Source organism: Talpa occidentalis, unplaced genomic scaffold, assembly GCF_014898055.3.
Source record: "Talpa occidentalis isolate TD23 unplaced genomic scaffold, MPIMG_talOcc4v2.1 talOcc4.14, whole genome shotgun sequence".
Taxonomy (NCBI): domain Eukaryota; kingdom Metazoa; phylum Chordata; class Mammalia; order Eulipotyphla; family Talpidae; genus Talpa; species Talpa occidentalis.
The window spans coordinates 24,799,814-24,822,755 of NW_023601433.1; the positions used below are offsets into that span (position 1 = coordinate 24,799,814).

The window sequence follows — 22,942 nt, forward strand, 5'->3', positions numbered from 1 at the left end:
AGTGAACAGAATTCTCTTAGTGATCTCTGGAAATTTAGAAGATTCTTTCCTAAACTTGAAGTTTAGAAACATCATCAAATTCATCTATCTATTTCTCTACTCTCTGTTTATCAAACAACCTATGATCGAGCGATAGATCCGTCCATCCATCCATCCATTCATCCATCCATCCATCCATTCATCATCAATCATGTATCTAGTGATTTCTCTTTGCTATTTGTTTTTCTTCTCTTTTACAGTTGCAACAACAATTTTTATGTTGATTTTCCATTGGTTATGCTCCCTGAAATAAATGAGAAAGAGCAGGCAAGTAACATACAAAGAAAATGACAGTTGTAATACTAATACATTTATTCAATGTTCATCATGAGTAAACTGCATCATCAAAGTTGCCAGAAAGGCCCCCGAACTCTGTGGGAGCCCTGTGTCACCTTTGCATTTTGTCTCAGTTATCCTCAGGGCCCCAGGGTCCAAACCAATTCTTTCCTGGTGGGGGAGTCTGGGTGGCAATCAGGAGGTAGGGGTGACTTGAGGATTGGAAAGTTGCAAATGACAGAACCAGGGCCCAGGAGGCCATCCCAAGGCAGGAAGGAACAGAGAACTGCTCCCCCTGGTGGCTCTGGGTGAGTCTGCCTGACCCAGGGATGTGCTTTCTTTGGGCTGTGCTTTTTCCATCTGAAGGTCCAGGCTGATGCCTGTCCCCCTGCTCAGGCTCCAGAATCCAGGAGTTACACAGCATGGCACCCAAAAAATGTATCCTTTTCTCCTACAGCGTGTCAAAACGCCACTGCTGAGAGCACTGAAGTTCTTTCCTGAACGGACCTATGTCTGACATATGCCTCACTTACACTACTGATTGCTCTCCCTCAAAATCCATATTCTCCATTTGAGACTTCTCAAATGCCTGAGCCTCAACCCAAATCCTCCTTGGAGGCCAAGATAGATCCTTCTTGCTATAACACGGTCTCTACAATAAAGTGAGGCATTTTTACACTTATAATGACGAATGATATTGTCCTTTAATGTTCAAATATGACACAGTTCTTGTGAGACTGGATGTCCTGGTTTTTCTACAATCAGTAAATTAGTTTGCACTAATTTACTAAAGACATAAAAGATGGCCTCTTTTTTATGTCTTTGGAATAGCTCCTTGCATACTTAGTAAAACTCTGTCATGATGCCTCTGGCTTAGAAGAGTATTAGAGAAGATGGTGCTCACTCATCTCTCTCTCTCTCTCACACACACACACACACACACACACACACAGACTTTGTGCAAGACAACAGGTCTAGCACAGCCTGGCCCAGGACCCTAGAATTAAGGGGAGGTGACAGAAAGAACAGATGGCCCACTGCTTGTGCAGGGTGCCAGGATGAAAGGCAGTGGACATGTCACCCCCATCACATCCTTTCACACCCCACCACAGCGAATCCTGTAGTGAAATGAATGCCTTTGGTTATGATGGGAGGGGCCTGTGTCCTGGCAGGGAAGCCCCAGAGCTCTGCTTGTGGAGGTCTTGTTGTTGGAATTGAGACTCTTCCATCTCCAAGTATCTGCTGCGCTGTGTCCAGATAGCCTCACCCATCACAGTTCGTGAACATTTATCCCTGCAGTGTGATGGTCCATCATCCTTTTCTGCAAAATAAGCTTGGGCAATGACTCCAAGATGGGAGGAGATGAAGTAGGAGGCAGGGAGTAGTCAGTGCTGAGTGCCCATGTGGCTCAGGGCAGGGCGGGCACTGCTGTCCCAAGTATGCAAGAGTCAATGACGCATTTTCTGAGCCTACCTATCCAGGTCCCCTGAGCTCTCAGCACCAGTACACAGCACCCCCTATTAGGCTCAGAATACAGCACATCTTCTAATGCTTTTCACACTCCCAGCTCTCCTGGTGGGTGCTGATGTTCTCACGTCATTGACTGTCACTAGTTGAGGCAGTAGAAAGAGTAGGTCGCTTCAGGGGACTCCCCAGTTGCACAGCGGTTGAGCGCTGGGCTGCAAAGCTGCCCGCAGCCTCTGCAGCACTGGGGTTCGATCCCAGGCCCCCGGGTGAGGGTCCCACATGAGCGTGCAGACCTCTCCTGCCGCCCACTGCTCCCCTCAGCAGTGTACTTCGTCAGTCAGCCTGCTCTGCTCCCCGCTCTGGCTCTGGTGAATTCTCTCACCCTCCCGCACTTCTGACTGTACCCAGTGCTTGTATAAATAAATCTTAAAAAAAAAAAAAAAAAAGAGTAGGTCGTTTCCAAGGTGTGCGCATCTGAAACATTGTTTTTTCAGGTCACTGAGGACCAATAGGTAGCAAAATGTAACATTTATGTCACCAAATAGTTTAAGATCAAACCCTGGCCACTGGGTTTGCTGCTACATTGTCCCTGGTTCATAACCAAAACATCATGAACTGGAGCCAAGGTCCAGGCTTACGATCCCCAGAGCACGTGTTGGTAACAGTGGTAATCATTCTATCTGGTGAGCTCTAGGTTTAGAGAAGTGATATATATCCAATATCATCCCTAATGAGGGAAAGGAATTAGGAATAAGGGGTGAAGTGATATAGTGAGTGTCGGGTCTGAGAGACCTGTCCCAGTGGGGAGGGGTCTCCTGGTGACCAGAGAGCAGGAGCAGCTCAGGAGAGCAGTCTGCAGGGCAAGAGAGAAGCCCAGCGTCCTTACACGGTCAGGGTAATGGGGGGAGAAGAAGGCCTGGACCCAGAGTGGGGACATGCAGGTGCTGGGAGAGGACACCTGGGTCTCCCAGGTCCCAGAGGTGGGACGTCTGTTTTCTTTGCCAACCATAAATGGGATTTTGTATCTGGGAGCAACTGCAGGCGTCTGCACTGGGAGAACAGTAAGAAAAGAAACGTCACTTCCCTTGTGAAGACAGAGCAAGGGAAGGGGGTGGACCTGCCGGAGCTCACAGCTACCGTGCCAGCAGGGCCCAAACTGAGCCGTTGGGTCTGCAACAAGGACATGGCCTTCATAACAGAGGTGGCGTGGACACCAGGAGCCAGAGGATGAGTTTGAATCTAGGGGTCAGTAACATCTGTCTTGGGTCACTCAGCAGGGAGTATGCCTTTGAGGCTTAGGTAACATTGCCATGGGGACCCCCAATGTTTCTTCTGCTCCCTGGGCAGGAGAATGTCACCTGGATTCTGGACTCATGAAAGGCTTCACCAGAGGAGGCTCACAGACCATTATTGGGGAGCTCCTGCTCTTGATGCTCACAGCCCACCCCACACGCTGCGCTGTTGGACAGGAGAAGGGCACACCACTCACGTGAGTCCCCAGGGGTCCGGTGTGGTGTCAGCTCTAAGAGCATCTCTATTTCACCCCTTTCCTTGGTGTAGACTCAGCTGGTTCACATTGTGGAGAATCGCTCTTACCCTTTCATGTCCCACAACGAGGTTTGCTGTCCTCACGTCCTGAGTCATCAACTCCCTATGCCTGACCCCCGTCCCGACTCCACAACTGAAGGCTGAGGTGCCTGTGAGGGCGCAGGGCAGCTCTGTCTGAAATTCCTGCTGGGCCTGATCCTCACACGGCATCTCACCTCTTCGTGCCTGTTTCTTAGGACACAATCTCGTGGGCCCTTCCTTCCCCCACTTCCTGGGAGGGAAGTGTCTCTGGGGAGCAGAGTCCCCGCTGTGAGGGCTGTGCACCTGCGGGGGGTGGGTCTCTGGACACTGAGAATGAGAGTGGGGAAGTCTCCTCTTCCTTATCTGGGTAAGAGAAAAAGGGCAGCTTCACGATTAATCACATTAATAACTTGGCAGCCTTCCAGAGTCATTCGTTAGTTTATTCTTAATGTTAGCTATTTTTCCTGAGGTTTTAGAAACACTGAATGTTTAATTGTAGCAGATCCATTATGAACTCAGAGGTATTTCAACGTATAGTGTGCGTATGCACAATTATTTAAAAATGGCCACATAACAAGACTGTGAGCAGGCTGAGGTTCCTGTCCCATGTCCCCTTCTGTGTGTGTCACTGTGAGAATCACCGCCATGGGAGACCACGCAGCAGTAGTCGGCCTCGTCCTCAGGCTGCGGCCCCGAGACGAGCAGGAGCCCCGCGTTGGCCGAGGTGTCCTTGGCTCCAGAGAAGCGGCTGGGGACCCCGGGGCCCTGGCCCTTATCTGAGTCTGTGTGGTAGTTCAGGAGATAGCAGGGAGGGCTCCCTGGCTTCTGCTGGAACCAGAATATCTTTTTGCTCTGGACACTGACGTCATTGCTCAGGGTGCAGGTGAGTCTGGCTGTTGCTCCAGGAGACGCAGAGAGGGAGGGCTGCTGAGTCAGCACAGGCTGGGAGAGGAAACCTGCAAGTACAGACACTCATGGGTGAAGGGACAAGGACCAGATACAATTTTATGAATTACTGTGTGAGACAGACTGAAAAAAGCTTGCAGTGACACCTGGTCCTTGAGGCCTGTCCCCACCTGTGCAGTGAGAGAGGATCACGAGGAGGAGAGGCGTCCAGGCCATGGTGCTCACAGCCCCTGAGCCCCACATGGGGCTGGGCTCCCCAGGCCTCCTTTTCTTCCCCACCCTCTGCCACAGGAGGAGCTGTGCATGCAAACGGGCTTCCATCCAGGGACTTCTCAGCCCTCCCTGAGCCTTAGTGCTGCAGCTCAGCTCACACCCCACACTGAGAAAGACGAGGGTTTGCTTCACCCCTTGGGAGAGCCCTGGGAGGAAGCACCTGTTGACACCACACACAGGGCCCTGCTCAGAGGGCTGTGCTGGACCAGGGAGGACACAACAGTTCAATCTCCATCAGGTAGCCAAGCACTCAGCCCCCAGGCCCTGGCTCCTCTGAGTGAATTGCCCAGGGGCCATCCCACAGTGCCCCCTGCTGGTCACGGGGCAAACATTCACCAGGGCCCAAAGCCCTGAGACCCCCAGCTCATGTGGTCACTGTCTCTATTCCCACATTCACAGCCTGATTACCAGAGATTGCTATGCTGACATGCTGTGCTAGACTCCTGTAAAGTTTTCATTTCCAGAAGGACTCCTGGTCCATGCAGGTGCCTACAGCATGTGTGCATGTAGTCATATGTATGTATAAATAGTCAAGCACATTTAATGTTATAACCCTTTCTCAGTACATTCTAGAAAAGTTGCATCATCCACAAGTGTGTAAAAGCAGCATAGGTGACGACGGACAGTTGAGTTGGTTGGACTATGTCCTATGGAGGGAAAGGACTTTTCCATTCTACATGGAATGTCAATGTCACATTTGAACATGAAAATTCAGCAAACGGTTCAAAAATCATGGAATGCTTTTAGACTTTTGATAATGATTAGATTGATTTATAAAAAACTAATGGTTTGCTAGGCATACCGCTTACTCAGCACTTACAAGTAATGATGTAACACATTTCTTCATTCATGAACATAATAGATGGCTGGGTACAAGGAGCAATCAGATCCACCTGACTCGGGCACATTGGCATTGTCCAGGTGTTTCCAGAAGTGAGATTGATACGAAGCCTACGGAATTCTTACTTGATCTTTTTTTTTGAACACATCATTAATTGTATTTACTTTTCTGAACAAGCGGCTGCATCCCTGGTCCCTGGCTCTCCTCTCTGCATTCAGCTGCCCCATGTAGATCTTCCCATTGCTGGGATATACATTAACAAACATTCTTTTCCTCCCTCACACACACTCGCTTTTTATCTTTATTTTTTTATTTTTTTAATAAAGATTATTTACACATACAAGGGCTGGGATACAGGCCAGAGATGCCGGGGGCAGTGAGAGGATTCACCAGAGACAGAGTGGGGAGCAGAACAGGCAGACTGACTGAAACACACTGCTGAGGAGGGCAGCAGGTGAGACAGGAGAGGTCTGCCTCACCATGTGGGTTTCTCCCTGGCCGGCGGGGGATGGAACTCATGCTGCAGGGGCTGCAGATCGCTTCATAGCGTGGTGCTTAACTCCCTTGTGCCACCAGGGACACCCGAGGCTTTTTATCTTTAAATAGGAACTCCAGACTCCGGCTTTCTGTGTTCGGAAGATGTGCCTCATCTTATAAACAAACTGTGCAGCCACCAGGGAGGGAGGGAGGAAGGGAGGAAGAAAAAAGGCAGTCCCACTGTTTATTTACACTGGCAGTAGTTTTCAAAGCCCAGACCTGGAGAACAGCAGCTCTGCCACCAGGAACAGGGGCTTATGGCCCACAGTTCTTCATTATTTGTTTCTTTCAGATAGTCTTATCTATCACCTGAAACTTGATAAGCCTTTTTCATGATACATGCAGATCAAGGTCACATAAAAATCTTCCCAAGCTGGATTCTTGCTGAGTCTGAGCATCTCTAATTAAATGGACTCTGGGGAAGAGCCCCACCGGCCCTCTTCAGGCCAGCAGGAGGAGGGCAGTGCCCCCAGGGACGCACTAGCTGAAATATCTGGACCCAGAGAGTAGGGCAGGACAACAGGCAGGCTCCAATCTGGACTCTTCCACTAGTTGCTGGAGAGGAATTCTTTTGTTTTGGCTTTGAAATATGAAAAGAAAACAGGATCCTGTCCCTTGTGGTCTAAAAGAACACTGCAGAACGAAGGCGGCACCTGTCACCTGGACTGAGTGAAGAAGGAGTGAATTTGCTGTGCTGCTGCTGGTCTGACCACTGGCTCCAATTGTTGGATGGAAGCTTTACCGAGTTGCTGGAGGCTTGGAAACTTCTGAAGCAGTAGGGGAGCTTTAGTTTTTCCAATCCCTGGGATCTGTTGCACGGTTCTAAGAAGGTAGGGCTCAGAAATCTGAGCCTGTTTCTTCATGAGAAAAGGGTTTTTACAGGGATCTTTGGTTTGCTCTTGAACTATCTTCATAATGAGGCAGGATGCCTCCCTCTGGCTGGCCACTGGAAGCAAGACCATCCCTAGGTCCAACACAGTAAACTTCTGTATGGCTGGGAAGTACTGTTCACTCATTTGAGTTTTTTCAACTGCTACAATCCCTTGAAGAGTATTAGAATTTCTAGCCCGAACAAGCCTCTTTCTGTAGCCATTCCCTGCCACCAAATCAGCGTCGGTGATACAAAGGATACAGGATCTGCAGGATAGGTAAAAATCTACCAGTGTCAAGCCATCCTCAAACACGAGTTTGTCTTTCCCTTGCATCTCCTGTACCTGCTGGCACCCGTGCCATTTCTCATTAGCCACATGTGACAAAGGGCAGGTGCATGGTGCCTGCACCATTAGGAGGACTCCTTTCCATTGGTGGCCTCAATCGAAGGAGGGAACCATAAGAAAGTGTTGGAACAGACTAACCTGCACATGGTCCCACATTCCACTCCCAGCTGGGAGTGGTAGGAGCCCATCTGCAGTGTTGTTCTTTAAAGGATTGAATCATCTGCCAATGTCTAAGACGCAGGAGATTGGAGTGCTGGTTGCCAAGTCCCTCATTTATGCCGCCTGCCTGGTCCCTGTCACTCTGGCTCAGTCCTCAGTCCACCTGGAGCCCATCACTATTTGTTTGTTTGTTTGTTTGTTTGTTTTTTTACAGAGTTCTTACTTGACAAGTTACAGGTCAAGTGAACAAAGTGTCACTTGAATCATAAACATAAATTATCATGGCCCCTAAATCCATTCCAAGAAGTGAGTCAGTTTATGATACCACAGTTCTTTGAATGAAGACAGCCAGGTCAACTTGATTAAAACCCCTGATAACTGCCAAAAATTATCCTATGATCTGTATTCCTGTCATCCCCAAAAGGACCTTTAATCCTTGATTAGGTGAATGTGCAATGTGGAAATGGAAATAACCAGAAACCTTGGGAACACAGGACATTAATTCTGAGTTAACATTGACTCCAGGGAACCACAATGTAACTGTTGTCTACCAGAGCACACATTTATGGAGACTGGGTGCTAACTGTGTGGTTTTAGTGCATAAATGTCCCAGAGGGTCCCCAAACCCAAACTGTGTGGTTTTAGTGCATAAATGTCCCAGAGGGTCCCCAAACCCACCCTATATTTTTCTTCCAAGTTCCATACATCATGATCAGGATACGTTATAACTCAAAGCTGATAGATTCTCAACAAAGGTTACTGGCTGATACTGATTGACCTCTGGAGAGAAGACTATTATGGCAAATTGGAAGTTTCTAGACTGGTGCCTACCTAGACATAAGCAATATCACATTTTTAGAGGAAATGCAAGCTTTAGTATCACCATGAAGAACTCGAAAAATGCCGAGTTGGTGATTCCAACCACATGCTTGATGTCGTGTTGCACAGAAGATATTCTTGGACAGTGACAATGGATTATCATATGGTTAACGAGATGGTGACTCCCACTGTAGCTGCTGTCGCAGATGTGGTTACAATTCTTGGACAAATGAACACATCCTCTGCTACCTGGTGTGCAGCTATGGATTGATCACATGCATTTTTCTTGCTAGTTCTTCACAATGTGCAGGTATGATCATAATGCACATGGCTACCTCACTGCGGTTTCTCTCTGAGACACCTGTAGCACATTTTTAAAGAAAATCCCTCCCAGTGAGCTGAACTTTGAGAAGACAACCTGGCTGGTTACTTTATTCAAAAAAAAAAAAAAAAAGCACAAATAAATAAGAGGCCAGAGGTGAAAGCACACATGTTTGTGGGATGAAGCCAATGGTTTACCTGGGTGACCTAGTCTTGGAAGGAACATGACTGAAAAATCATGTTTGGAAAAACACTACACAGAATTATAATCTTGAATACATAAATAAATGATTCTTAAATAAATACTTTGTCGATGACTAAGATAACTTGTTAAAAAGAAAATAAAGCAGAGCCCTTCATCAGTATTCAAATGAAATGTTATTTATGTGCCACTACATTCCAAAATAAAAGACGGCAAATGTAATTTGTCCATTGCACATTGAATCAATGGTTATTGTGGCTAAGGATCAGAGCTTCCGATTTTCTCATTTCTCATTTATTCAGCAAGCATGTGCTAAGGTACTGTGACAACCACTGGAATGACAATACAGAGATGGCACGGTCCGCTCCTCAGTGATCATGTATGCAGCATGACAGGTATGAACAGGGTGCTACTGGAACACAAAAGGAACTTCACGGTTTTGTGTCACTATTTTCCAGCTTTTTGGTGGAGGTGATATATGAACTGATACCTGAAGGGCAAGGCAAGGATATGCCAGACAGAGAAGAGATGCGGAGCCAAAGAGCTGTAGAGAAGGTAATGCACTGTGGCTTTATACAGTCTCGGTCGGTCAGATGCTAAAGTAAAGGGGCAGCAAAGGAAGTAGTGGGAGATAAGGATATGTAAGTTGGCAGGACCCAAATTTATTTGGCTGCTTTTATTCCATGCTGAGGATACTGGAACTTCCCCTGGGGGCAAAAGATAAACCCATGACAAACTAAATGAGTGTAGATTTAAATGTCACCTATCAAGTGACAGCTATTGCTGGACCGAGGACTAGTCGATGAGTATAGGTTTTTGTTTTGTTTTGGACCTTATTACTAGAAACACAAGAAGCTGATGAAGCCCATCTTTTCTGAGAAAAGTTTCTGTGTGCAGGTTGCTATTTCCACAGGATGAAAGAAGTGAAGGAAGGGTAGAGCCAGAAATAAATAGAGCTAAAGCAATCCTGAGGAAAGAAGAAACATGGAGGCACGTTACCTGATTTTAAACACTATGATTTAGTAATTAACACAATAGTGTATAGGAATAAAAGCAGACACAAAGCTTTGGAACGGAATCAGAGGCGTGGCAATCCAGCTACACATATATCAATTCCCAATTTATGACAAAAACGCCACAACCATGCAATGGAGAAAAGGACATCTCTTTAACAAGTGGGGCAGGAAAATCAGACAGACATGTGGGGAAGAAAGACCTTAGACCCACTCTCTAACTCCAAGTACAATGATAAGTTCATAAAGGATGAACAATAAAATACATAGAGGTGAGCATTGTTGATAGGTTTCAAGGCATCACTGACATAGATGTCTTTGGAGTGGAGATACTCTTAAGGCAAGGGAAACAAAAGCCAAATAAACAGATGAGATGACATCAAAATAAAAACCTTTCACACAGCAAAAGAACATATTAGCAGAGGAAAAAGACATCTCACAGAATGGATAAAATATCCACACAGCATGCAACTGACAAGGGATTGATATTCAGGTATACAAAGAACTCTTCCAAAGTAACTCTTAGACAACTTTTTTGAGGCATTTGAAGTCATTATGGAGACATGTCTTTCTGTATCTTGATAGAGTAGTGATTTTTGATCCTTCTTACTAAGACTAGCATAATTGGGCAAACCAGTGCCCTTCAAGAGGACCACGGACTTGGAACCACAACATTAAACTTAAACTGCTTTTTCACTTATCTAAAAATATTAAAAACAATCAACTTCTTCCCCAAAAACAGGCAAAGAAATTTCCTCAAAAATCTTCTCTAACATTGCTTCTGTATGTGTACTCTACCTTATAAAATGATACATTATCTGATTTTTTTAAAATTTTCATGAGAAAAAGAATATTTAACAATTTAAAGCCATATTTGACTTTCATTTTCTTTCTCTATCAAATAATCTAATTTCACAACTTTGAAGTTTCCACACCCATTTAGCTGCAAAGCTGAGTAAGAATTCTTAGCTCTACTGTTCCATGATTTATTATGACAAGAACCCAAATGCAAAAAATCATGTGAGACTTCTTTTAAAATGAGCTGTTGCTGCTTTTATGTTCATTAAGAAGAACATGAAAACACCATCAAAACCATAAGTTAATGTGCATTGATTGAAGTAGAAATTTTAATACAAATGATAGCCAATAAAGCTAGCTGGTATTAAAAGATTCCTTTACATTGTTCTTGTAGTGGTCATTCAGTGATTGCAAGTTATAGAAACATAAGTTAACTCGATTTTAAAAATTCAAATATTGGCCTCCCCGGTGGCGCAGCGGGTTGAACACAGGGCTGTGAAGCTGTCCAGCCTCTGCAGCGTGGGTTAGATTCCCGGCCAGCCAGGGAGATTTCCACATGGAGCAGCAGACCTCTCCTGTCCTGCCCAGTGCTCCCCTCAGCAGTGCTTTCGGTCAGTCTGCCTGCTCTGCTCCCCACTGTCTCTGGTGAATCCTCTCAGCCTCCTGCACCTCTGGCCTATACCCCAGCTATTATATAAATAAATAAATCTTTAAAATAAAATAAAAATTCAAATAGTTGTTTGATTTGACTATTTGGGAAGTGGTCCATATTTTATAAAAAGAGATTAAAAATGTTAAAAGATAAAATTGTGCTTAAGGATGTATTCTTATGTAAGATAGTGACAACAGAAATTAATTTTTAATAATTAATTTATGCTTAATTCATAAAAAGGAGTTACTGTAAATGATAACATCTGTTTAGATGTCAGTCATAAACTTATTGCATGGTGGAAAAATGAGACAGGTAATGTACAGAGAAACTTTAAAATTCTTATGAACCACAGTCCAACTGAAATCAATCACAAAGTAAGCCAAAGTATCTCAAAGTATACTTTCAGTTATCAAGCATTAATATTTAATTTCTAAGATCTAATTAAACACAGATTTTCAAGAAATTTTAAATGTGTTGATTTAGTTACATCTAATTCAATAATGTCAGTGATTTTGAAAATGAGAGCACCAGGGACTTGTAATTTTAAATTTTATGTCTACTTTATGAGCACAAGTAACTGACATTTACTTAGCGTGTATAAATAAGTCAGTTGAACAACTAAGAATTTTGTCTAAGTACAAATGAATATTGCATCAGAAATTTGAAATCCAAGGTAATATAAAATTTGTCAAAAGGTAATATAACTAACCTTGTCATAGTTATGTGTCTGTGCTTTCATTTTAAGGCCTTGGGTTGAAGGTAGGAAAAGTTGTTGAATTTCCTCTTGTTGTAAGATAACTATCAAGCATGAAACGATTATTAAGACTATTAATAGAACGTGTAGCAGAAGATAGCAGTAGGTCTGGCCTTGGAGGAGGCGCGTTGAATACATATTCGTGATGTGTTTCCTTCACAAGAGGTTCAGTATTGACTTCTGTTAGCTTCTTGATGGCCCCGTGAAGACTGAAAAATCCAAATCCTTATATTTTATTTTTGCCTAAATAATTTGCACTTTAAAAACAAATGTTGCCATAACATGAATTTCCCATAAAACAATGTTATAACACTCAAAACGTGTTGGCGCATACCTACTATTTACAATTAGGGGTTTAAAAGTGTGGTAAAGAAGCCCATGTTTCCGGGAGGGTTCCTAATAAGTAATTCAAAGCAGGGAGGGTGGGCAGTGTTGGAGGCGGCTTCAGGGATAATGCCAAGCATTTCCTTTCACTATCCGTACACATTTCACTCAGTACCTCTTACAGTTAAACCTTTGGCACTGAAGATTAACTTAGAACAACAACTTCTAGGGGAGAACAGGAGAGCTGCCTGGTGGCTGACTAAAGAGAACTAAACAGCTCCAAGGAAAACAAAGCCCCTAATATTGTTACAAAGGCACTGGTGTTGAGATCTACCCATTTGGGCTTCCACACACCTCCTCAAGCAGAAGCAGAACCCAATATTTATTTGTAGTCAGTCTGTAAATGATACTACCCTTCACCTCCTGCAGCTTTCCTCATTTCACTTGTAGGCCTTTCTGGAGAGCAGAAAATCTAAAACTGTGAAGGATAATTTGTCTCAGGGTGCCCTCTAGTAATAGTGTCAAAGATCACATTAAGAAAATTAATTCACCAGTAACCAAACTGTGCTAAGTGTAGTGATACTTGAAGACCACTTGAATTAAAATGGTAATCTTCAAAAAAATAAACTCATTAATATTTCTACTGGGAGAATTATGACAAGCAATTTTATAACAATAACACTATTTAAGTTATAAAGTTTCAAATATCCTTATCTTAAAGTCTATTAGATCAGGTTAACTAGATGAAATTATTTAGGGCTAAAAATTAAGTCATGTAAAATCAACAAAAGAGGAGATTCAAACAGTCCTGCAGCAACATTTTAAAGATAAGTTCACTTATTAACATTATTTTCCAAATAATAACCTCTTAGTAATTACATGAACCTGGATCTATAACAATTATGCTTTAGAGGTAAATAAGTGAACTAAGTTTCTTTCCCATAATTCCTGTTTTTACAACTTACGTGTTTACGGTAATTTGCAATGATTTTCTAGAGTTTGATTCTTCTAGATAGAGTTGCATGTATTTTCCCAATTTTATTCTCTGTGACTCTAATTCAGTTTTCAGTCTGCAATTTTCAGTTTCCAAATTTGTATTTTTGACTTCCATTTGACTTATTGAAGTAGTCTGAGTATCTCCAAACAGTTCTTGGGGTTCTATTTGTGCCTAAAGAAAATTAAAAAACATTTTAAATGCTTATAATCTGGTTAATTATACAAGTTTCTTTCTGAGTCAGTGATTCAGAGAGCAATTTCAAACATGAAGGACCTCCCTGGTGGCATAGGGGTTAAGTTATCAGTTCTATCACTGTGACCTGAGTTTGATCCCTGGCCAGGAAGCTAACCCACACATGGTGCAACAGACCTTTCCTATCTCACCTGCTGTTCCCCTTAGCAGTGTATTTCAGTAAATCTACCTGTTCTGCTCCCAATTCTGTCTCTGGTGAATCTCTTAAATCATCACCCCCGCCAACTGTACCTCTGGCCTACACTCCGGTTCTTCTAAGCAAAAATAAATTTAAAAAAATTGAAATTTTTTAAAAAATTTTTCAAATGTGAAAAAGTTAGTTTAAAAATACCAATATCAACTGAATTTATTGTGAATTATAGAAATGAAATTGAATCATGCCCATAGTTGTACTCATGTAATTTGATAATCCAAAGAATAATAGAATCAATTTTAAAAGATGGTAATTGAACAATATAAATTAAGAATAGTCTGACAGCATGGTACTACTTTTAAATCATCATATTTTCTTGCAGCTACCTAAATAAGATATTTCTGTTCCTGATTTTATATCAATATGACTTTATTATGTTAATAATATACAATGCTAACATGTGTACTTTGAAAAATATCATCCATTGACCTTCTTTATCATACAACTTCTTGTTTACTGAATTCAGTTCAAGTAATAGAAGTTGTTATCCTCTTGCCTAAACTGCTATGTAGCTTAGACAACAGATTCAAACCCCTAACCATTCTTCCCTGATCAATTTGCAAAACTTGACAACCCACTGAAACTCTCAAAGGGAAGTGGAGATGGAGGTGAGACTAATGGTGGCAAATTCCACACTGGGGAACATTTTCCCTCTTTTGTATTAGATCTTTACATTAACTTCAATTCTCGGCTTAAATCCTTCTGTCTCAGAATAAAAGTGAAGACATTCCAATGGCCTTCAAGACACTTAGGACTCTGCCTCCACCTACCTTCCTGACCTCAACCCCTACAAATTTTCCCTCCTACACTGCCACCCCTCATTTGTCTGAAAATGGGGGTCTGGGGCCAAAGTAACATATCACAGAGTTATACAATTCTCTTAGTGTTGGATAATCTAGGTCCAAATGATAATAATTGAGCCTTAAAATGAGAATTATGAGAAATTATTTATAAAAATGTTCAAAGTATAAATCACAGTGAGAAGATTAAATCAGAATTTTGCCAACATTTGTCTCAAATTATAATTTCATGAAAAATAGATGCCTTTAAAGTGCTGAGCAGGTCTTTAGAACACATAATTTGAGACTAAAATATTTTCAAATTCAATTCAAACTGACATGAGTAAAAATAAAGCTATATCAACTGTTATCTAAAATAACCAAAAAAAAAAAAATAGTAAAGTTCTGAAAGAAAAGTTCTATGAGATGCAGCCTCTACATCTCAGTTCATCTGAAAAATCTGGAAAACCTTGACTGTCAAGGTAATACACTTACTTGACTATTAATTCCAAAATATTCATTTTAGGTATGAGCAATTTTACCTCCCTGCCTCATCATAGTACAAAACTGGGATTACAAAGATTCATATTTTTATTTTAGCAGAATGACAAAGTTATTAATATCAGTCTGTACCTATTGACAACTTATTGTTTGGCCTTTTAAAATTTCATAGGTGAGATTAGAGAAAACAAAGACTCTGAGGAGACCTACAAATAGTCCAAGGTCAGCTGGTAAGCTTGTGTGGAAAAGCGGTGCACTTGAAAAGCATACGCGGGATGCAACTGCCCAGGTCCCCGAGCCTGCGACCTAGGCTTGAGGGAAGATGCTCAGGAGCCCTCATTGAGGTGAATCTCCCTCACTAAGTAATCAGGCACACGGATATGGGAGCAGGGTGCAAAAGGCACCATTTCTGCAGACACTGAACTGGGCTACAGCCCGCATCCTAGACCTGAGGGTTTTGGAACTGAGACCCGGGGCATGAAATTTGGGGCATGGGAACCTCACAATGGTGGGGCACAAGGCAGACGCAGACCCCCATGCCGTTGAGGCACTCCACGTCACTCCCACGGGGTAAAAAATACAGTTCCCTAAGGTCACTAGCAAAGAGCTCTGGGGCCAACTAGCGACCAGAAAAAAATCACCAACACCCTATAGTTGGAAACCCTCTCTCAGGCACTGAGAGCATGTGGGCCACACAAACGGGGATAAGGAGGGAAATAAGGTGCGGAGCAAGACCCCATCGTGGAACTGAGAGCTAGGCACAGGATCCAGGGCGTGGGACGTGCCATAGCAGTGGGCACTGCACAGGGTGACAGCCAGTGTTTTGGATCTGATAGCCCAGGAACTGAGACATAGAGTGCAGAATTCAGGGTGCGGGATTCATACAGCAGTGGAAGAACACCGGGTGAACACAGGGCAGACACAGCACCCAGCTTGAATAAGAGCCCGTGTTGTGATGCTCCCCTCTGCACCCCCTCTGCTACTCAGAGAACCACTCGGAAAAAGCACGGGTCAGCAAGTATGGGCCTCTGGTGCCACCTCGCTACCAGAACTAAATCACTAACTAGCTGATTCTCTGTTGGAACTGAGTAAATATAGAGGGAGGGAATGTAAGGGACAGAGCCCAGCTCACAGCATCAACGCCGGGTGGAGTTTTGGCCTACCAGTGCTGGTCTCAGTCTGGTAAACAGTTTCCGACACCCTTAAAGGAGCACTCCAAAGAGATGCCCACCAACACCAGTGGCACAGCGTCCCAACGCATAGAACTAATTAGAAAGCAAACAACAGGGAGAAGAAAAAACATAAATAACCGGGCCTCCCCGGTGGCGCAGCGGTTGAGCGCTGGGTTGCGAAGCTGCCGGCGACCTCTGTGACGCAGCGGTTCGATCCCCAGCTGCTCCCCGGCCACCGGAGGAGGGTCCCACATGGCGTGCAGACCTCTCCTGCTGCCCGCTGCTCCCCTCAGCAGTGTACTTTGGTCCTTCTTCCTGCTCTGCTCCCCGCTCTGGCTCTGGTGAATTCTCTTGCCCTCCCGCACTTCTGACTGTACCCAGTGCATGTATAAACAAAACAAACATATAAATAAATAAAAACATGCCTCTATAAATAAAAAAAAAAAATGTGTTTAAAAAAAAAAAAAAGAAAAAACATAAATAACCAAGCAAGCCCACAGGAGGACACAACACAAAAAGAAATACAGTCACCAGAACTCAACAATGACACGGAAGAACTTCTCGGCCTATCAGATAGGGAATTAATAATCATCCTGATTAAAAAGCAGAAAGAAAATCAAAAGGAAAGAAAATGATTTGAGACAAATAATCACTGAACTGAAGAATGAAACTTAAGAAAGGAATGAGACCTAAGAAAGGAAAGAAAAGAAATGCAGGAGATAAAAAGATTACTAGAGGAGATAAAACTCTGGGAAAAGCAATGAAAAAAGAATCGATGAAATGGAAGAACAGATTAGTACTATCGAAGATACAGAAATAAAAAGAGCAAAAAGAGAAAAGGAGAGAGAAGTGCAAATGAAACAGTATATGGAGACTCTTAGACAATTATCAGACTCCATGAAGAGAGGAAATGTAAGAGTTATAGGCATTCCAGAAGGTGAGGAGAGAGACAAAGGAACTGAGAAATTATTCAAGGAGATAATTGAAGAAAACTTCCCAAGCATGAAAAAGGAAATGAATATAGACATACAAGAAGTGAGAAGAACTTCCAGTTACCATAATGAAAAGAAAATCACAGCAAGATACCTAGTAGTAAGCTTGAAAGTGTCCAAGACAAGGAAAAAATAATGAAACTGGCAAGGAGGAAGAAAAGATAACTTATATGGGAAAACCAATCAGGTTAACTTCTGACTTCTTCGAAGAAACATTACGGGCAAGAAAAGAATGGAATAACATATTCAGCAAACTTCAACACAGCAAACATCAACCAGAATACTTTACCCTGAAAAACTCTCCTTCCTCTACGAAGGAAAAATATGAACCTTCTCAGACGAACAGAAACTCCAGAAATTCATTACAACTAAACCCCCACTCCAAAAAATTCTACAAGAAGTCCTAAAGCCAAAACCAACAGAGGAATGAACAAGAAGAACAGAATAAAGCAAGGAATAAAATCACAAAAAAGCCAAACAAAATGGCAAACACAGAAGCCAACATATCAATATTAACTCTAAATGTAAATGGATTAAACTCATCAATAAAAAGACACAGAGTAGCAGGCTGGATTAAAAAAACAAAATCCAACCTTCTACTGTCTCCAGGAAACACATTTAACCACAAAAGATAAACACAGACTGAAAGTAAAAGGGTGGAAAACAATCCTACAAGCAAATGGACCAAAAAAGAAGGCAGGAACAGCCATACTTATATCAGATGAAATAGACTTCAAATTAAAAAAAGTAAAAAGAGACATAGATGGACACTACATTATGATCAAGGGGACAATATATCAGTAATATATAATACTCATCAACATATACTCACCAAATGAAGGGGCACCAAAATATATTAGACAATTATTATCAGCTCTGAAAACAGATATTAAAGAAAATACATATATAATGGGAGACTTCAACACCCCACTCTCACCAACCGACAGATCAACAAGACAAAAAATAAACAAAGACACTACAGACCTAAATAAAGACATAGAACTCACAGTCTTAACAGACATCTATAGGACACTGCACCCAAAAAAATCCAAGTACACATTTTTCTCAAGTGTGCATGGACCATTCTCCAGAATCAATCACATAATGGGCCACAAACAAATATCAACAGATACATGAAGATCAAAATCATTCCAACTATCTTCTCCAATCATATAGGCATCAAGCTAGAAATAAATCATGACAAGAAAACAAGGAACCCTCTCACTTCATGGAGATTGAAATCCACACTACTGGAAGACCACTGGACCAATGAGGAGATCAAAGAAGAAATTAAAAAATACTTTGAGTTGAATGACAAGGAGGACACCACTTACCAGAATGTATGGGATGCAGCAAAAGCAGTAATAAGAGGAAAATATATAGCAATACAGGCTCACATCAACAAACAAGAAAGAACTCAAAGAAACAACCTAATCTCACATCTCAAAGAACTAGAAAAAGAACAACCAAAAAACCCTAAAGCCAGTAGAAGAAAGGAAATAATAAAACTCAAAGCAGAAATAAATGAAATGGATATTTAAAAAAACAACCAAAAGACCAATGAAAGCAAAAGTTGGTTCTTTGAAAGAATATAAACAAAATAGACAAACCTCTAGCAAGGCTCACAAAGAAAAAAATGGGAGAAAACACATATAAATAGGATAATAAATGAAAGAGGAGAAATCACAACAGACTCAGTAGAAATCAAAAGAATAATCATAGATTACAATGAAAACTTATACGCAAACAAATTCAACAACCTAGAAGAGATGGACAAATTCCTAGAACGATATAATCATCCAAAGCTGGACAAAGAAGAAATAGAACAACTAAACAGACCAATTACAAGCAGCGAAATTGAAGCAGTAATCAAAGCACTCCCCAAAAACAAAAGCCCAGGCTCAGATGGCTTCACAAATGAATTCTACCAAATGTTCAGCAGTGAATTAGTGCCTATCCTGCATAAACCCTTTCAAAAAATTTAAAAAGAAGAAATACTACCAAATGCATTCTACAAAGCCAACATTACACTAATAACAAAACCCAACAAAGACAGCACAAAAAAAGAAAATTACAGGACAATCTCCCTAATGAACATTGATGCAAAAATCCTCAATAAAATCCTTGCCAACAGAATCCAACAATGCATCCATAAGATAATTCACCAAGTAGGATTTATTCCAGGGACACAAGCATAGTTCAACATCCAAAAATCAATCAACATAACCCAACACATCAACAAAAAGAAATATAAAAACCACATGATAATATCCATAGATGCTGAGAAAGCATTTGAGAAAGTACAACACCCATTCATGATAAAGGCCCTTGAAATTCTCGGGATACAAGGAACATACCTCAACATCATAAAGGCCATCAATGACAAGCCAACAGCCAATATCATTCTCAATGTTGAAAAGCTGAAATCATTCCCATTAAGATCTGTAACAAGACAAGGATGTCCACTCTCACCACTGCTTTTCAACATAATACTGGAAGTCCCAGCCACAGCAATAAGACAAGAGAAAGACATACAAGGAATCCAAATAGGCAAGGAAGAATTTAAACTATCACTATTTGTGGACGATATGATAATATACATAGAGAACCCCAAAACTCCACAGAAAAACTAATTAAACTAGGGCCTCCCCGGTGGCGCAGCAGTTGAGTGCTGGGTTTTGAAGCTGCCCGCAGCCTCTACAGCACCAGTTCGATCCCTGGCTGCTCCCTGGCCCTGGAGTGGGGTCCCACAAGGCACGCAGACCTCTCCTGCCATGCCCACTGCTCCCCTCAGCAGTGTACTTCAGTCCTTCTGCCTGCTCTGCTGCCTGCTCTGGCTCTGGTGAATTCTCTCACCCTCCCACGCTTCTCACTGTACCCAGTGCTTGTATAAATAAAAAAAAAAACTTAAAAAAAACCCCAAAACTAATTAAACTAATCAATCAGTTTAGTAAAGTGGCATGATACAAAATCAATGCACAAAAATCAGTAGCCTTCCTACACACAAACAATAAATCTGAAGAAGAAGAATTCAAGAAAACCATACCTTTTATTACTGAAACAAAAAAATCAAATACTTGGGAATAAACCTAACAAAAGAGGTAAAGGACCTATACAAAAAAACAAAAAAAACAAAAAACAAACAAACAAACAAAAAAAAACTATAAAAGGCTATTAAAAGAAATAGAAGTAGACACAAAGAAATAGAAAGACATCCCCTGCTCATGGATCGGAAGGATTAACATTACCAAAATGGCCATTGTACCAAAAGCAATCTACAGATTCAATGCTATTCCAATTAAAATTTCAATGTCATTCTTCAAAGATATAGAAAAATATTGATGAAATTCATATGGAGCCACGAAAACACCAAATATCCAAAACCCTCCTGAAAAAAAAAAAGAAGGGAATGGAGGAATCACACTCCCAGACTTCAAACTATACTACAAAGCAATAATAATCAAAACTGCATGGTATTGGAACCAGAACAGACACACAGACCAATGGAACCAAAAAGAAAACCAGAAATAAACCCACAGATTTATGGTCAACTAATCTTTGACAAAGGAGCAGGAATATGCACTGGAGCAAAGAAAGTTTGTTCAATAAATGGTGCTGGGATCACTGGGTCACTACGTGCAAATGAATGAAACTTGCCTACTAACTCACACCATGCACAAAAACCAACTCAAAATGGATTAAAGAATTAGACATAAGACCTGAAACCATAAAATATACAGAAGGAAATATAGGCAAACCACTACATGACATGCACCTCAAAGACATCTTTACAGACACATCGCCCAAAGCAGTGATAGTAAAGGCAAAGATAAACAGCTGGGACTACATCAGATTAGAGAGCTTCTGCACAGCGAAAGAAACAATAACTAAAACAAAGAGAAACCCCATGGACTGGGAGAAAATTTTTACACACAACACTAATGAGAAAGGACTGATCTCAAAAATTTACAGAGCTGATAAGACTCAACAAAATAAAGAAAGTAATCCAGTCAAAAAATGGACAGAAGAGCTAAAAAGAAACTTCTCCAAAGAGGAAATACAAATGGCCAACAGGCATATGAAAAAATGTTAAACATCACTTGTAATCAGGGAAATGCAAATCAAAACTACCATGAGATACCATCTCACACCAGAATGGCACATATTAAAAAAAACTAGCAACAGCAAATGTTGGTGAGGATGTGGAGAAAAAAGAACTCTCCTGCACTCTTGGTGGGAGTACAAACTTGTCCAAACACTATGGAAAGGTGTGTGGAGATTCCTCGACCTACTAAAGATAGAGCTTCCATATGATCCAGCAATTCCACTCCAGGTATTTACCCAAAGGACACAGAAACATTAATTCCAAAGAGCACCTGCACCCCTATGTTTATAGCAGCACTGTTTACAATAGCTAAGCTTTGGAAACAACCCAAATGCCCAAAAATAGATGACTGGATCAAGAAGATGTGGTGCATATACACCATGGAATATTACTCAGCATTCAAAAAAGATAAACACATGCAATTTGCAGCAACATGGGTGGAGCTGGAAGGGATCATGCTCAGCGAAATAACCCAGAAAGAAAAAGAAAAATACTGGATGGTCTCACTCATAGCAGGAATCTAGAAAACTAAATAAGGGACCAGGAAAAAGAATAACTATAAGAAAGAAAAAATCAAAATCAACAAACAACTATGAACCAGAGACACACTATGGGGGAGGGGGAAAGGAGGGGCTGGGTCAAAATAAGGGGGTTGCAATTGTATAGGGAACATAAAAATTAAAAAAAAAATTGAGGACAAAAAGGGTGATTAGATACGCAAATTGTAGTAAATCTCTCCAATGCAATACTACTCAGTAATAATTTTAAAAATACATGTTGATATAAAAAAGTCTATTAAAATTATTGAGGCACAGCAGTATATTTCAGTCATCTGCCTATCTGCTCCCCATTTTGTCTTTGGTGAATCCTCTCACCCTCCCACGCCTTGACCTGTACGCCAGCTTCTTGTATAAAATAAATAAATCTTTAAAAAAATAATAAAATAAAATAAAATAAAATTTCATAGGTGACTCCATGCCTTTGTATTGTGTAAAGCACCTCTCAAGTCTAATTTTATTTACTGAACACAATAGATGTTGTAAGCTGACAAAGCAAATATGATTATAGAGTCTATATATTTCTCACATTCACTAATTCATCTTTAGCCTTAACCAATTACTTCTTTTGAGTTTTCCTTCAGAAAGTTTGAAAAATATCATTCTTAATGGAATACTTACTTCTCTTGCTGCTTTTTCCTCTTCATACTTATATGTTCTTATTTTTAAACGATTACATCATCAATTAACTCAACTTTGTCTTTGCTTCTCATTTTCATTGAAGCCTCTTATAGTCCTGAAGCTGGCCTTGAATATTCACTAATATCTCCTCTTATTTGTCATTTTGTAAGCCTCATTCAGTTGCTGTTGAAGCAACATGTTTTTCCTTTGTATTTGAGGATAATCTCTCCTCTAAATGTAGCTTCTCCTCTCTTGTCCCTTGGAAATGACATTCTAGGTCTCTCTCGGACTTGTGACTTTGACCACGATCTGTACAGCAGCATCCTGTCTACGACGGCAGGATTCAACTTCTGATTTCAGTTTCTTTTTAGTTTTTCATTTCCAATTGAGTGCTTAGCAAATATTTCACACTTTAGAACAAAGAAGTTGTTCACAATGTTGAAATACCATTTTTAAGTCTTCCTCACTCAGTTGTATTGTTTCTCGCAGAAAATCATTCATTTCTTCTAAAATTTCAATGGTCTTTCTTTTTCCTTGGTTTTATTTTTCATTGTATTATTTCCAGTTTTAGCATACTGATTTCATCCTGCAAAGTGTGGCTTTTAT

At 41.3% G+C, this 22,942-nt stretch overlaps 1 long non-coding RNA gene and 1 pseudogene across 1 annotated transcript; both read right to left on the reverse strand.

Moving 5' to 3' along the window:
- Positions 1 to 3,508: 3,508 nt before the first annotated feature.
- On the reverse strand, positions 3,509 to 22,387 carry LOC119244455 (uncharacterized). The gene is made up of 4 exons (XR_005125039.2): positions 22,337 to 22,387; positions 13,133 to 13,335; positions 11,799 to 12,052; positions 3,509 to 4,307 (listed from the first exon to the last, which is right to left on the reverse strand). It is a non-coding gene; the product is annotated as an uncharacterized LOC119244455 (long non-coding RNA).
- On the reverse strand, positions 6,565 to 7,210 carry LOC119244446 (Fanconi anemia core complex-associated protein 24-like; annotated as a pseudogene).
- Positions 22,388 to 22,942: the final 555 nt, after the last annotated feature.